Below are 9723 nucleotides of genomic sequence, written 5' to 3' on the forward strand. Positions count from 1 at the left end.
AGTGTCACTCACCCACACAGGTCACTCACCCACACAGCGTCACTCACCCCACAGTGTCATCACCCACACAGTGTCATCACCCACACAGCGCCACTCACCCACACAGTGTCACTCACCCACCAGCGCCCTCACCCACACAGTGTCACTCACCCCACAGCGTCACTCACCCACACAGCGCCACTCACCCACACAGTGTCACTCACCCACACGTGTCACTCACCCACACGTGTCACTCACCCACACAGTGTCACTCACCCACACAGTGTCACTCACCCACGCGTCCACTCACCCACACAGCGTCACTCACCCACACAGTGTCACTCACCCACACAGTGTCACTCACCCACACAGTGTCACTCACCCACGCAGCGCACTCACACCCACACAGCTCACACACCCACACAGTGTCACTCACCCACACAGTGTCACTCACCACACAGCGTCACTCACCCACACAGCGCCACTCACCCACAGCGTCACTCACCCACACAGTGTCACTCACCCACAATGCCACTCACCCACACTGCCACTCACCCACACTGCCACTCACCCACACTGCCACTCACCCACACTGCCACTCACCCACACTGCCACTCACCCACATGCCACTCACCCACACTGCCACTCACCCACACTGCCACTCACCCACAATGCCACTCACCCACACTGCCACTCACCCACACTGCCACTCACCCACACAGTGTCACTCCCCACACGTGTCACTCACCCACACAGTGTCACTCACCCACACAGTGTCACTCACCCACACAGTGTCACTCACCCACACAGTGTCACTCACCCACACAGTGTCACTCACCCACAGTGTCACTCACCCACACAGCGTCACTCACCCACACAGTGCACTCACCCACACAGCGTCACTCACCCACACAGCGTCACTCACCCACACAGTGTCACTCACCCACACAGTGTCACTCACCCCACAGTCACTCACACCACACAGTGTCACTCACCCACACAGTGTCACTCACCCACACAGTGTCACTCACCCACACAGCGTCACTCACCCACACAGCGTCACTCACCCACACAGTGTCACTCACCCACACAGTGTCACTCACCCACACAGTGTCACTCACCCACACAGTGTCACTCACCCACACAGTGTCACTCACCCACACAGCGCCACTCACCCACACGGTGTCACTCACCCACACAGTGTCACTCACCCCACAGTGTCACTCACCCACACAGTGTCACTCACCCACACAGCGTCACTCACCCACACAGTGTCACTCACCCCACAGTGTCACTCCCCACACAGCGTCACTCACCCACACAGCGTCACTCACCCACACAGCGTCACTCACCCACACAGTGTCACTCACCCACACAGTGTCACTCACCCACCCAGTGTCACTCACCCACACAGTGTCACTCACCCACACAGTGTCACTCACCCACACAGTGTCACTCACCCACACAGCGCCACTCACCCACACAGTGTCACTCACCCACACAGTGTCACTCACCCACACAGTGTCACTCACCCACACAGTGTCACTCACCCACCAGCGCCACTCACCCACGCAGTGTCACTCACCCACACAGTGTCACTCACCCACACAGCGTCACTCACCCACACAGCGTCACTCACCCACACAGTGTCACTCACCCACACAGTGTCACTCACCCACACAGCGTCACTCACCCACACAGTGTCACTCACCCACACAGTGTCACTCACCCACACAGTGTCACTCACCCACACAGTGTCACTCACCCACACAGCGTCACTCACCCACACAGTGTCACTCACCCACACAGTGTCACTCACCCACACAGCGTCACTCACCCACACAGTGTCACTCACCCACACAGTGTCACTCACCCACACAGTGTCACTCACCCACACAGTGTCACTCACCCACACAGTGTCACTCACCCACACAGCGTCACTCACCCACACAGCGTCACTCACCCACACAGTGTCACTCACCCACACAGTGTCACTCACCCACACAGTGTCACTCACCCACACAGTGTCACTCACCCACACAGTGTCACTCACCCACACAGTGTCACTCACCCACACAGCGTCACTCACCCACACAGCGTCACTCACCCACACAGTGTCACTCACCCACACAGTGTCACTCACCCACACAGTGCCACTCACCCACACAGCGTCACTCACCCACACAGTGTCACTCACCCACACAGTGTCACTCACCCACACAGCGTCACTCACCCACACAGTGTCACTCACCCACACAGTGTCACTCACCCACACAGTGTCACTCACCCACACAGTGTCACTCACCCACACAGTGCCACTCACCCACACAGTGTCACTCACCCACAGCGTCACTCACCCACACAGTCACTCACCCACACAGTGTCACTCACCCACACAGTGTCACTCACCCACACAGTGTCACTCACCCACACAGTGTCACTCACCCACACAGCGTCACTCACCCACACAGTGTCACTCACCCACACAGTGCCACTCACCCACACAGTGTCACTCACCCACACAGTGTCACTCACCCACACAGTGTCACTCACCCACACAGTGTCACTCACCCACACAGTGTCACTCACCCACACAGTGTCACTCACCCACACAGCGTCACTCACCCGCACAGCGTCACTCACCCACACAGTGTCACTCACCCACACAGTGTCACTCACCCACACAGTGCCACTCACCCACAGCGTCACTCACCCACACAGTGTCACTCACCCACACAGTGTCACTCACCCACACAGCGTCACTCACCCACACAGTGTCACTCACCCACACAGTGTCACTCACCCACACAGCGTCACTCACCCACACAGTGTCACTCACCCACACAGCGTCACTCACCCACACAGTGCACTCACCCCACAGTGTCCTCACCCACACAGTGCACTCACCCACACAGTGTCACTCACCCACACAGTGTCACTCACCCACACAGTGTCCACCCACACAGTGTCACTCACCCACACAGTGTCACTCACCCACACAGTGCACTCACCCACACAGTGTCACTCACCCACACAGTGTCACTCACCCCCAGTGCCTCACCCACACAGCGTCACTCACCCACACAGTGTCACTCACCCACACAGTGTCACTCACCCACACAGTGTCACTCACCCACACAGTGTCACTCACCCACACAGTGTCACTCACCCACACAGTGTCACTCACCCACACAGTGTCACTCACCCACACAGCGTCACTCACCCACACAGTGTCACTCACCCACACAGTGTCACTCACCCACACAGTGTCACTCACCCACACAGCGTCACTCACCCACACAGTGTCACTCACCCACACAGTCACTCTACCCCACAGTGTCACTCACCCACACAGTGTCACTCACCCACACAGTGTCACTCACCCACACAGCGTCACTCACCCACACAGTGTCACTCACCCACACAGTGTCACTCACCCACACAGTGTCACTCACCCCACAGTGTCACTCACCCACACAGTGTCACTCACCCACACAGTGTCACTCACCCACACAGTGTCACTCACCCACACAGTGTCACTCACCCACACAGTGTCACTCACCCACACAGTGTCACTCACCCACACAGTGTCACTCACCCACACAGCGTCACTCACCCACACAGTGTCACTCACCCACACAGTGTCCTCACCCACACAGTGTCACTCACCCACACAGTGTCACTCACCCACACAGTGTCACTCACCCACACAGTGTCACTCACCCACACAGTGTCACTCACCCACACAGCGTCACTCACCCACACAGCGTCACTCACCCACACAGCGTCACTCACCCACACAGTGTCACTCACCCACACAGTCACTCACCCACACAGTGTCACTCACCCACATGTCACTCACCCACACAGTGTCACTCACCCACACAGTGTCACTCACCCACACAGTGTCACTCACCCACACAGTGTCACTCACCCACACAGTGTCACTCACCCACACAGTGTCACTCACCCACACAGCGTCACTCACCCACACAGCGTCACTCACCCACACAGTGCCACTCACCCACACAGTGTCACTCACCCACACAGTGCCACTCACCCACACAGTGTCACTCACCCACACAGTGTCACTCACCCCACACAGTGTCACTCACCCACACAGCGTCACTCACCCACACAGCGTCACTCACCCACACAGTGTCACTCACCCACACAGTGCCACTCACCCCACAGTGTCACTCACCCACACAGTGTCACTCACCCACACAGTGTCACTCACCCACACAGTGTCACTCACCCACACAGTGTCACTCACCCACACAGTGTCACTCACCCACACAGTCACTCACCCACACAGTGTCACTCACCCACACAGCGTCACTCACCCACACAGCGTCACTCACCCACACAGCGTCACTCACCCACACAGTCACTCACCCACACAGTGTCACTCACCCACACAGCGTCACTCACCCACACAGTGTCACTCACCCACACAGTGTCACTCACCCACACAGCGTCACTCACCCACACAGCGTCACTCACCCACACAGCGTCACTCACCCACACAGTGTCACTCACCCACACAGTGTCACTCACCCACACAGTGCACTCACCCACACAGTGTCACTCACCCACACAGTGTCACTCACCCACACACAGCGTCACTCACCCACACAGCGTCACTCACCCCACAGTGTCACTCACCCACACAGTGTCACTCACCCACACAGCGTCACTCACCCACACAGCGTCACTCACCCCACAGTGTCACTCACCCACACAGTCACTCACCCACACAGCCACTCACCCACACAGTGTCACTCACCCACACAGTGTCACTCACCCACACAGTGTCACTCACCCGCACAGTGTCACTCACCCACACAGTGTCACTCACCCACACAGTGTCACTCACCCACACAGCGTCACTCACCCACACAGCGTCACTCACCCACACAGCGTCACTCACCCACACAGTGTCACTCACCCACACAGTGTCACTCACCCACACAGTGTCACTCACCCACACAGTGTCACTCACCCACACAGCGTCACTCACCCACACAGTGTCACTCACCCCCACACAGTGTCACTCACCCACACAGCGTCACTCACCCACACAGTGTCACTCACCCACACAGCGTCACTCACCCACACAGCGTCACTCACCCACACAGTGTCACTCACCCACACAGTGTCACTCACCCACACAGCGTCACTCACCCACACAGTGTCACTCACCCCACAGTGTCACTCACACCACACAGCGTCACTCACCCACACAGCGTCACTCACCCACACAGTGTCCACTCACCCACACAGTGTCACTCACCCACACAGCGCCTCCCCACACATTCACTCACCCACTACAGGGTCAGTCACACCACCAGGTCACTCACCCACACCAGCGTCACTCACCCACACCCGTCACTCAACCACACGTGTCACTCACCCACACAGCGTCACTCACCCACACAGTGTCACTCACCCCACAGTGTCACTCACCCACACAGCGTCAACTCACCCACACAGCGTCACTCACCCACACAGTGTCACTCACCCACACAGCGTCAATCACCCACACAGCGTCACTCACCACCACAGCGTCACTCACCCACACAGTGTCACTCACCCACACAGTGTCAGTCCACCCACACAGTGTCACTCACCCACACAGCGTCACTCACCCCACACAGTTGTCCCCACCACACAGGGTCACTCGCCCACACCGGCACTCACCACACAGCGTCACTCACCCACACAGCGTCACTCACCCACACAGCGTCACTCCCAACCCACGTGTCACTCACCCACACAGTGTCACTCACCCACACAGTGTCACTCACCCACACACGCGTCACTCACCCACACAGCGTCACTCACCCCACAGTGTCACTCACCCACACAGCATCACTCACCCACACAGTGTCACTCACCCGCACAGCGTCACTCACCCACACAGTGTCACTCACCCACACAGCGTCACCGCGTGTCACTCACCCACACAGCGTCACTCACCCACACAGTGTCACTCACCCACACAGTGTCACTCACCCACACAGCGTCACCGCGTGTCACTCACCCACACAGCGTCACTCACCCACACAGTGTCCCCGCGTGCCACTCACCCGCACTGTCACTCACCCACACAGTGTCACTCACCCACACAGCGTCACTCACCCACACAGTGTCACTCACCCACACAGCGTCACTCACCCACACAGTGTCCCCACGTGTCACTCACCCACACTGTCACTCACCCACACAGTGTCCCCACGTGTCACTCACCCACACTGTCACTCACCCACACAGTGTCCCCACGTGTCACTCACCCACACAGTGTCAGCACGCGTCACTCACCCACGCAGTGTCACTCACCCACACAGAGTCACTCACCCACACAGTGTCACTCACCCACACTGTCACTCACCCACACAGTGTCCCCACGTGTCACTCACCCACACTGTCACTCACCCACACAGTGCCCCCACGTGTCACTCACCCACACAGTGTCAGCACGCGTCACTCACCCACACAGAGTCACTCACCCACACAGTGTCACTCACCCACACTGTCACTCACCCACACAGTGTCCCCACGTGTCACTCACCCACACTGTCACTCACCCACACAGTGTCCCCACGTGTCACTCACCCACACAGTGTCAGCACGCGTCACTCACCCACACAGTGTCACTCACCCACGCAGTGTCACTCACCCACACAGTGTCCCCACGTGTCACTCACCCACGCAGCGTCAGCGGGTGACACTCACCCACACAGTGCCGCTCACACAGTGCCATGAGAGGTGGAGTTACCCTGTAGTCGTTACCGCTGCAGGTCTCCACTCGTGATCCCGCTCCGTGTGATGCGACTCCCCCCTGTGGAGGCGAAGCGCTTTTATGTAACGCGAGGCTGACCTATTGACCCGCCAAATCGATGACTCACTCACGCACGTGATCAGTCCGTTTCTAGCCCTCCTGGCAATCCACTGCTGCATGAGGCCCCCCCCACCCATTCTCTCCCCACCGTGCGTCTCGTGGTGGGGGTCAGTTGACCACACGTCAGGGTCTGGAGTGAAGACGCGGCAGGATAGCGGTACAGTACAACAATGTATTTGTTTACTTCGTTGCCCTTCCCCGGCTCGCCACGTGACGACGCCGAATTTGAGGGATTCTTGACTTGCCACGTGGACCTCTGCAGGCCTGCTGGCATCGACGCAGCGTGCCCTCTGAAGCAGCATCATGCCATGGTTCCGTTGCGTTAGGGGCCGTCCATAAATGACGTCACGCACCTAGGGGGGGGGGGGTCAGACATTTGTGACGAGGAAGGGGGGTTTGAGAAATGTGACGTCACATCAACATGCGCAACTTTAAATAAATATAGACAACACGTTCTACTTAATTAAATAGACTTTTTAAACACATTCCTACGGAGGGAGCTGGTAGGAACGTTGGGTTGCTCGGTCAATGGCCTGCAGGGTCAACGGCGGCGTGGTGTGTTCCGCAAATATGCCCGATTGTGAGGGCGGGCACAAGCCGGCGTGAGTAGGTTAAACGTTGAGTTTTATAAGGGCACCACGGGGTGACCAGCCCCTTCCCACCCAGCCCCACCCCTCCCACCCCCCATCCAGCCCCACCCTCCCCACCCAGCCCCTCCCCACAATCCCCACCCTCCATACCCAGCCCCACCCTCCCCACCCAGCCCCTCCCCACCCTCCCCACCCAGCCCCACCCTCCCCACCCAGCCCCTCCCCACCCTCCCCACCCGGCCCCTCCCCACCCAGCCCCTCCCTGCACGATGGACGGACGGACACAATAATCCCCTGTGGGCTGGTGTAACCAGGAGGTTCCTACCAGTATAAATGTTTTCTCCGACAACATCAGAGTGCAGCGCCACATTAAATACGCACTACAATGACGATAGTTTAAAGCGATTTGAAGCGTGTTTTATTTTCAAAATGAAAATATGGTTTTAGGAGGGGGCAGAGCTTTGTGACGTCATATTTGAGGGGGGGTCTGACTTTTTGTGACGCCGTGTGACGAGGGGAGGGGGGGTCAAAAATCGTCCAAAATCGCGTGACGTCATTTATGGACGGCCCCTTACTTCCACCTCTCGACACGGTTACGTCTCCACGTGTCGCTCCCAGTGACGACTCCGCGTGTCGCTCCCAGTGACGACTCCGCGTGTCTCTCCCAGTGACGACTCCGCGTGTCGCTCCCAGTGACGACTCCGCGTGTCGCTCCCAGTGACGACTCCGCGTGTCGCTCCCAGTGACGACTCTGCGTGTCGCTCCCAGTGACGACTCCGCGTGTCACTCCCAGTGACGACTCTGCGTGTGGCTCCCAGTGACGACTCCGCGTGTCGCTCCCAGTGACGACTCCGCGTGTCACTCCCAGTGACGACTCCGCGTGTCGCTCCCAGTGACGACTCGGCGTGTCACTCCCAGTGACGACTCCGCGTGTCGCTCCCAGTGACGACTCCGCGTGTCACTCCCAGTGACGACTCCGCGTGTCGCTCCCAGTGACGACTCCGCGTGTCGCTCCCAGTGACGACTCCGCGTGTCGCTCCAGTGACGACTCCGCGTGTCGCTCCCAGTGACGACTCCGCGTGTCGCACCCAGTGACGACTCCGCGTGTCGCTCCCAGTGACGACTCCGCGTGTCGCTCCCAGTGACGACTCCGCGTGTCGCTCCCAGTGACGACTCCGCGTGTCGCTCCCAGTGACGACTTCGCGTGTCACTCCCAGTGACGAGTCCGCGTGTCACTCCCAGTGACGACTCCGCGTGTCGCTCCCAGTGACGACTTCGCGTGTCGCTCCCAGTGACGAGTCCGCGTGTCACTCCCACTGACGACTCCGCGTGTCACTCCCAGTGACGACTCCGCGTGTTACTCCCAGTGACGACTCCACGTGTCACTCCCAGTGACGACTCCGCGTGTCACTCCCAGTGACGACTCCGCGTGTCGCTCCCAGTGACGACTCCGCGTGTCGCTCCCAGTGACGACTCCACGTGTCGCTCCCAGTGACGACTTCGCGTGTCGCTCCTAGTGACGTCTCCGCGTGTCACTCCCAGTGACGACCCCGCTTGTCGCTCCCAGTGACGACTCCGCGTATCACTCCCAGTGACGACTCCGCGTGTCACTCCCAGTGACGACTCCGCGTGTCACTCCCAGTGACGACTCCGCGTGTCACTCCCAGTGACGACTCCGGGTGTCACTCCCAGTGACGACTCCGCGTGTCGCTCCCAGTGACGACTCCGCGTGTCACTCCCAGTGACGACTCCGCGTGTCACTCCCAGTGACGACTCCAGGTGTCACTCCCAGTGACGTCTCCGCGTGTCACTCCCAGTGACGTCTCCGCGTGTCACTCCCAGTGACGACTCGGCGTGTCACTCCCAGTGACGACTCGGCGTGTCACTCCCAGTGACGACTCCGCGTGTCGCTCCCAGTGACGACTCCGCGTGTCGCTCCCAGTGACGTCTCCGCGTGTCACTCCCAGTGACGACTCGGCGTGTCACTCCCAGTGACGACTCCGCGTGTCGCTCCCAGTGACGACTCGGCGTGTCACTCCCAGTGACGACTCCGCGTGTCGCTCCCAGTGACGACTCCGCATGTCGCTCCCAGTGACGACTCCGCGTGTCGCTCCCAGTGACGACTCCGCGTGTCGCTCCCAGTGACGACTCCGCGTGTCGCTCCCAGTGACGACTCCGCGTGTCGCTCCCAGTGACGACTCCGCGTGTCGCTCCCAGTGACGACTCCGCGTGTCGCTCCCAGTGACGACT

At 59.4% G+C, this 9723-nt stretch overlaps 1 protein-coding gene across 1 annotated transcript in view; it reads right to left on the reverse strand.

Annotated features, from left to right (window-relative positions):
* LOC133341486 (3-oxo-5-alpha-steroid 4-dehydrogenase 2-like) overlaps positions 1–6832 on the reverse strand; it is a 37676-nt gene extending 30844 nt beyond the window's left edge. The window contains exon 1 of the mRNA XM_061550163.1: positions 6761–6832. The gene's annotated coding sequence lies outside the window, so the exon portion shown is untranslated. The remainder of the gene's footprint in view (positions 1–6760) is intronic.
* Between the last annotated feature and the right edge of the window lie 2891 nt (positions 6833–9723).

Source organism: Lethenteron reissneri, chromosome 11, assembly GCF_015708825.2.
Source record: "Lethenteron reissneri isolate LAM-NWPU_2019-01 chromosome 11, ASM1570882v1, whole genome shotgun sequence".
Taxonomy (NCBI): domain Eukaryota; kingdom Metazoa; phylum Chordata; class Hyperoartia; order Petromyzontiformes; family Petromyzontidae; genus Lethenteron; species Lethenteron reissneri.